This window comes from Giraffa tippelskirchi, chromosome 3 (genome assembly GCF_054371585.1).
Source record: "Giraffa tippelskirchi isolate mGirTip1 chromosome 3, T2T-mGirTip1v1.2.pri, whole genome shotgun sequence".
Taxonomy (NCBI): domain Eukaryota; kingdom Metazoa; phylum Chordata; class Mammalia; order Artiodactyla; family Giraffidae; genus Giraffa; species Giraffa tippelskirchi.
This window is the reverse complement of record NC_137277.1, coordinates 171,947,242-171,954,239: the sequence shown is the minus strand read 5'-3', so window position 1 is coordinate 171,954,239 and position 6,998 is coordinate 171,947,242. Positions and strand designations below refer to the sequence as shown.

The window sequence follows — 6,998 nt, the reverse complement described above, 5'->3', positions numbered from 1 at the left end:
CTGACACTTGGCCCTGTCCTGTTTGGTTTAGTGACTGTGGCATTAAGGAGCACATGTGTGAGAGGTTTTTGGCAGATGGCAAAAATGATCACAATTTTTCATGCTTGTGATTTGACGTTGAAACTCCTCTCATCAATAAGTGGGATTTATTTCCCCATTCTCAAATCAAGATTGGTCTAGTAACTTGCTTTGCCAATGGAATGCAATGGAAGTGAACAGTGTGCTGGTTCTGAGCTTAGACACCAAGAGGCCTTGGAGACTACCAGGCTCTCTCTGGGAACCCTGGCCAGATAATTTATGACCAAGCCCAGGCGAGCCTGTTGGAGGATGGGAGATTATGTGGAATAGAGATGAGTCATTTCAACTGAGACCATTCTAGATTAGTCTAACTCAACTGACCTAGTAGCCAACCATAAATGCATTTGCAAACCCAACTGAGACCCGGAAGAGACACCCAGGAGATCACTCATCACAGCCCTAGTTACCAACCTTTATACTTGTGAACTAAATAAATGGCCATTGTTTCAATGCTAAGTTTTGGGATGGTTTGTTATACAGTAAAAACTAATGGGGACAGTTATTGATTTTTACCTAGAGTATAATTACTGATGGGCTTCCCTTGTAGCTCAGCTGGTAAAGAATCTGCCAGCAATGCAGAAGACCCTGGTTCGATTTCTGCGTTGGGAAGTTCCCCTAGAGAAGGGATAGGTTACCCACTCCAGTATTCTTGGGCTTCGCTGGTGGCTCAGATGGTAAAGAATCTGCCTGCTATGCAGGAGACCTGGGTTCAATCATTGGGCTGGGCTGGAGGAGGGCATGGCAACCCACTCCAGTATTCTTGCCTGGAGAATCCCATGGACAAAGGAGCCTTGAGGGCTAAGTCTGGACATGACTGAGGGACTAAGCACACAGCACAGACACAATTACTGATAGGGAGTCTCTTGAGCATTTTGTAACTCCCTGGAATTAACAGGATGTTTCTGCTGGTGAAGTTAATAGGTTCCTTCTGCCTAGCATTTTTCTGATATAGCATAGCTCCTATACTCTCAAAACTGACATATGGATATAGAATAGAGTTTAGAAGTTTAATAGAATCTCCACATTTTAGCACAGAATTCTGAATGACATAAGACACTAGGCTTTGAATATCTGTTTAAGCAGATCTTCCACGGACCCCTTAAGGGTTTAAGAAGGCATGGGCTCTGGCTCCCTTCTTATTCTTATTCAAGTAAACGCAGGTTTTAACAGGCCAAGTGGCCTAAGTAGGTGACAACTACACTCATTTCCTATTGCATTCATAATCTCCTGCCCAATTTCCTTGACTTCAATGGGGTCACAGATTTGAAGAATTACAGAGTTATTTAGTGGTAGTGAAAGAACAATTTCAGAGGAGATTCATAGATTTTGATGACTATGAATCATACCTTAAGAATTTGTGGCTACCTTTGAAGTGCAAACCACAGGATGTATCTGATTTACTCAGCATCTGTGCTATTCCTGTGGTTCAGTTTCCAGAAGACCTGACTGAGCTGAAAATGAACTGCACCCACCAAGAAGATCGTTGGTAAAAATGTTGGGTATGTTAACCAGAATTGCACTGAATTTTCTGGCCCCTTGGCCAACATCTTGCTCAAGTTTGAAGCTTATTGGCTTTGCAGAAATGTTTTCTTTCAGGAAACTCTTGAGATTAGAGCCGAGTCTCTCTTGGGGATATAGATTGTGATGAGATCAGCTCCAGATGAGTGTACTCCTAACGTCTTTCAGAAGAGCTCGGTTTAACCTGCTTTCTTACTGACTGGTCAAGGCATACATAGGACTGCCACCTGACTGAGAGGACCAGATTTTTGACTGTGTTTGATAGAACAACACTTTTTATTTTTTAGATTCCTTCATATTGAGTGAAGAGAAATTGCACCCCTGATGGTCCTCTCATCATGAACCTAATCTGGTTAATGTGCAAATCTGGCAGATATTTTATTGTGACACCAATGAATATTTTCATTTACTTTACTTGGTGTATTTAGTTGAAGGTTCTGGTGGACCAAATAAGTAAATTTCTTGGAACTAGGTCTCAGTTGAAGGGATTACCAAATTTGCTGGAGAAATCTAGTGGCTTTGTCATCCTGGAATGTGCACATTTTAAAAATATTTTCTATTATGATTGAAAAAAGATATGACTTTTTAGCTAACAAATTCATCAGAAACCTTTTCCCTTTGGAAGCCTAATTTTATTTTGGCAGAAGAGAGAGGCTATACTTTCCTAAGGGGTGACATTAGGCTTTCAACTCAGCCAAGCCCAGTCTATTAGATTTCCAATGGAAAAAAAAATTAATCCAATGATAATTTGATTAGATGATGATAATGATGATAACTACTAGTTACATTTATTGAGCACTGGGCAAGACACTAAATGATTCATATTAATCATCTTATTTAATCCTCACAACAACCCTGTGAGGTAGGCACTATATTACCCCCTTTTTCAGATGATGAAATTGAGGCACAGAGAAATCAAATGCCTAGGTGGCATAGCTAGTAAATGGAAAAAGACGGGACCAAAATATGGTTTTGTTAGATGCGAAACTCAAGCATTTCAAAATGTTATATAGTATTAAAGTACCAAAGAATTTGTTTTTCATCTTTTTATCAAAATGTGCTTAAGCAGCTAGTGGCAGCTCTTTTTGCATAGGCAAAGTAGATGCTTATAAGGGCAAGGAAAGATAAACAATTTTCTCTCTACACTTCTGAGTACTTAGTGAGATCTTTGTAATAAAATACAGATTAACACAAGAAAAACAAGTAAATTTATTAACGTGTAGACCTCATGTATACAGGGGAGGTGCCCAGGAAAGAAATGAGTAACTCAAAGAGGGGACTTAGAATTCAGGCTTCAATACCATCTTGATGACTTTTCAGGAAAGTTGAATGGGCCCCTAGGAGAATATATGGGAGGTATTATTGTTGGTGACAAAGTTTGTCTGGGTGTGGTGTCTACTTCTAGTCTCCCCTCCTGTGATAAGTCAGTCTTCCCTAATTGATGAAACCCTTGGAGAAGGAATTTATCACAATTGAGTTCATTTTGGAGGATCTATCTTTAGTAAGATAAGGGAAGTTCAGAGAAAGTCCCCCTGGCCCTGCACTTGCTGTTTTCAGATGCCCACAAAATAATCAACATACTAAAGTGGTGTATTTTGGGATGACAGGTCCTATGAACTTTTAAAACTTAATATCATTTGGTTTAACTTTTGGTTGAGGAACACCGAATGTTAACTCCTAGAAATAGAGTATGGGAAATGATGTCAAGTTTACCATCTCTATTGGATTTCACTCTGAAGGATATTTTAGGCTTTTCATTCCATTCCTGAAAGAATATTTTTGCCATGATTCTGTTGCAGGATAGGAGATTCCTTCCAGAGCCCAAGAATAGGATCTTGTCTAATACTTGGAAATGAATTGTCTGAGGAAACAGACTTGATGACAAAACGAGAGACTTTATTGGGAAGGGGTGCCTGGGTGGAGAGCAGCAGGGTAAGGGAACCCAGGAGGACTGTTCCATCACGTGGTTCACAGTCTCAGGTTTTATGGTGATGGGGTTAGTTTCAGGGTTGTCTCTGGCCAATCATTCTGACTCAAGGTCCTTCTTGTGGCACACACATTACTCAGCCAAGATGGATTCCAAGGAGAAGGATTCTGGGAGGTTGGTAGGACATGTGGGCTGGCATCTCCTCTCTCCTTTTGACCTTTCCTGAATTCTTACATTTGGTGGTACCTTGTTAGTTCCATGTTTCTTATCAAGACATCCTGATGTAAGTTAACTCATGTGAGTGGTTACCATGGTGCCTGGCCAGGGCAGGTGGTTTCAGTCACTGGTTCTCCCAACAAATCTAGAGATAGGGGAAAGAGAGATGAACAAAAAGGGTGGAGAAGAGAAAGAATGAGAGAGACAGAGAGAGGGAGCATGAAAGAGGGAACTGCCTTTACCACTACCAACCAACAACTGGCCTTCTCACATCTCTCCAGACTTCTTTTCATGCATCCAAGACATGTCAGTGCAACTCTAAGTATTTCTGTTGTATTGCTTGGAAAATTAAAGGTCATCGCACACTGCAAGGTGTGGTCTTATTTTACTTAATTCTATATACAACTGGTTTTGTTTGAGCTCTGTCAGCTATTTGCCTTCCGTGGGCAGCTACAGTTGGCTGGCACGCAACTAGCCAAGTATGTGTTAGTCAACACATGAGATACAGTTTGTGTAGCCATGTAATGAAAAAGCCCATGAAGTTTAGGCATGTTGAATCTTCTTCTAAGACCTCCAGTGGGGTTCTGTAAGGAAACCTTTGGCTACAGGGAAACATAGGGCCAATGCCTTTCCCAACCAAAATATGTTGGTGACGTTACCTTGTATAAACAAACATCAGCTTTGCTTTGCGAGGAAATCCTTGGTGCTTGGAGAGGTTAGAGAAATGGATTCAGAAGACATTTATCTCATGGAATGTCTGCAGCAGTGCAGCTGGCCACAGAGAGAGCCTTGGACAAAGGAGAAGGAAGCCAGGATGACTCACTCCACGTTGGCTGGGTGGTTCACACGCCTGCCTGCCCAACGGAACAGGAAGGCCCTTATTGTGCTCAATTGTTTTCCTGAATGCCTTTCTCAACAACAGCGAGAGGAAACATTACTGTTTGGCTTCAAGCCATCCAGGCCACTTGGTACTTACAGTGCTTAGAATGTAAAAGCTGGGCTTGGCCGAAACCTGCAGAGACCTACTGCTGCCGTTGTTTCTGTCTGTGTTTCAGATTAAACGGCTGCCTTTTGCAGTAAACAATCCTGGGTGATTTAAGACAATGGGAACTCCCTTTACTAGCAACCCGCCCCCCTCCCTCCCAGACCCAAGTCTGACCGTTTGCTTTACAGGCCTGTTTCGCATCCAGCAACCCGATGGGGGGGCCTGATCATCACCACACATTGACTCTCGCTGGAATAAAAGACAGCTACGCCCTTTTTGCAGAGGATTGCTACACAGGGACTGGGTGGGTGGGGAAAGTGTAGTCTGGGGAATAAAGAGGAAGAGGAAACCAGCAGGTTCCTTAATATAGAAGATGCCTTGAGAGCTTCGGCCTCCGGGTGGAATTACAGGCACAGTAAGGCCCCAGGGGCCTTCCCAGGTGGAGTTAGTGGTAAAGACCATGCCTCCCAACACAGGAGACATAAGAGACACGGGTTCAATTCCTGGGTTGGGATGATCCCCTGGAGGAGGGCGTGGCAACCCACTCCAAGTATTCTTGCCTGGAGAATTCTATGGACAGAGGAGCCGGGCGGACTACAGTCTATAAGGTCGCAGAGTCAGACATAACTGAAGCGACCTAGCACACACACATTCAAGGCCCAAAGTTCAGCGCTCTTTTCCTCAGAGCCCCGAGAAGACCTCACAAGCCTACCTGTCATTGTCTGGAGTCTCCGGTGTCACGGCGTCCCTCTTGGGGGCAAGCCTGGTAATTCTTCCCCTTCAAACACCCTGCCTGGGCCCTGGCCTGTTCCTCTGCTGCCCATCCCTGAGAAGACAGCTCCTGGGGCGCAGAGGCTGGACTCGTCCTGCAGTTTGTGACAGAAAATGGGGTCTGGGGCTGGGGTGGACAGAATTCTTCTCTCCTTGACTCAGGACGGCTCTGGGAGCTGAGTGTCAGTGTGCCAACATCCTCCAGGCTTCGGCTTCCTGAACTGGCCTCAGCTTTCTCTCCTCAGAGGCTCAAGCTCAGGAGGGTGGGCTGGTGGCGGCAGGAGGCAGTTTCCACATGGTACCTCTTGGCTCCTCATTCCCTGGCTCCCACCTTCTCTCAGATTCGCCTGCACCTGCTCCATCCTCTTCTTAGCCTCAGACAAGCTCGCAGACAGATCACCTCCCGCAAAGCGACACAGGTGAAGGGTTTCCTAGCCCTTTTGTTCTGACACAACTGAGAGCTGCAACCCATTAGGGCTCATCCAGAAAATCCTCCCTCTTGAGTTTATGCCACATCCTCCAGGGGTTTTGTCAGTTCAGAGCCATACATATCCAGAAACACAGCTTGCCAAAGAATTTCCCATGCTCCAAACAGTTTGGGCAACTAGATTAAGGAAGAGCAAACAGGTTCTTCTTTGCTGTAGGACTTCCTAGAGACAGAACTATGTGTCTGTGTTAGCTTTACAAAGAAGCTCAGATGTGTGGGGTTAACTTGTCCTTTGCATGCATGCTTCAGTTGTGTTCGACTCTGTGACCCTGTGCACCGTAGCCCACCAGGCTTCTCTGTCCAAGGGATTCTCCAGGCAAGAATAGAGGAGTGGGTTACCGTACCTTCCTCCAGGGGATCTTCCCGACCCAGGGATCCAACCCACGTCTCTTCGACATTGGTAGGTGGGTTCTTTATCACTAGCACCACATAGGAAGACCCAACTTGTGCTTCAGTCTGGTTAAATATTAATCTCTAGTTCCAAAGTGAGAAACATAGGCAGGTGATTTGCAATCAGTTGAGAGGGCCTTTCTCAGAGAATTCAGACTCACCAGGCAGGAATAATACTACAGGCAGCTTTATGGCTGCCTCTGACTCCCTTGAATCCCCTGAGGGGAGGGGAGTGTCTGAGCTGGATGGAGGGGAAGGGTTACAGCTTTCAGAGCCCTGAGCAGGGTGACCTGGTTGTGGCTGGCTGAAAGAAGCAACAGTGTCTGGACTGAATGCCTTTCACTGGGAGCGAGGTGGGGACAGCAATTATGACCTCATGTTCCAGGCAGGGTGGGGTAGGGGAACAGCCATGGGACCTCAGGCTGCCCCTGAAAAAGGGCCAGAAGACTTATCCTTTTGGGAGAGCTAACTGGTAGCCTCAGGGCTCCTAGCGGAAACAAGCGGACTTGCCCAAGCTAGGGTGCATAAGCTCACATGGTCCACAGTTCTCTAAGGGACATCAAAAAATAAACAAACCAAATCCCAACAGCAAAAGCCAAATCACACCTTTAAATTCAAACATCACA

General features: G+C 45.0%; 1 long non-coding RNA gene across 1 annotated transcript; it reads right to left on the bottom strand.

Moving 5' to 3' along the window:
- Window positions 1–3,471: 3,471 nt before the first annotated feature.
- On the bottom strand, window positions 3,472–6,697 carry LOC145541920 (uncharacterized). The gene is made up of 3 exons (XR_014079413.1): window positions 5,437–6,697; window positions 4,399–4,527; window positions 3,472–3,884 (listed from the first exon to the last, which is right to left on the bottom strand). It is a non-coding gene; the product is annotated as an uncharacterized LOC145541920 (long non-coding RNA).
- Window positions 6,698–6,998: the final 301 nt, after the last annotated feature.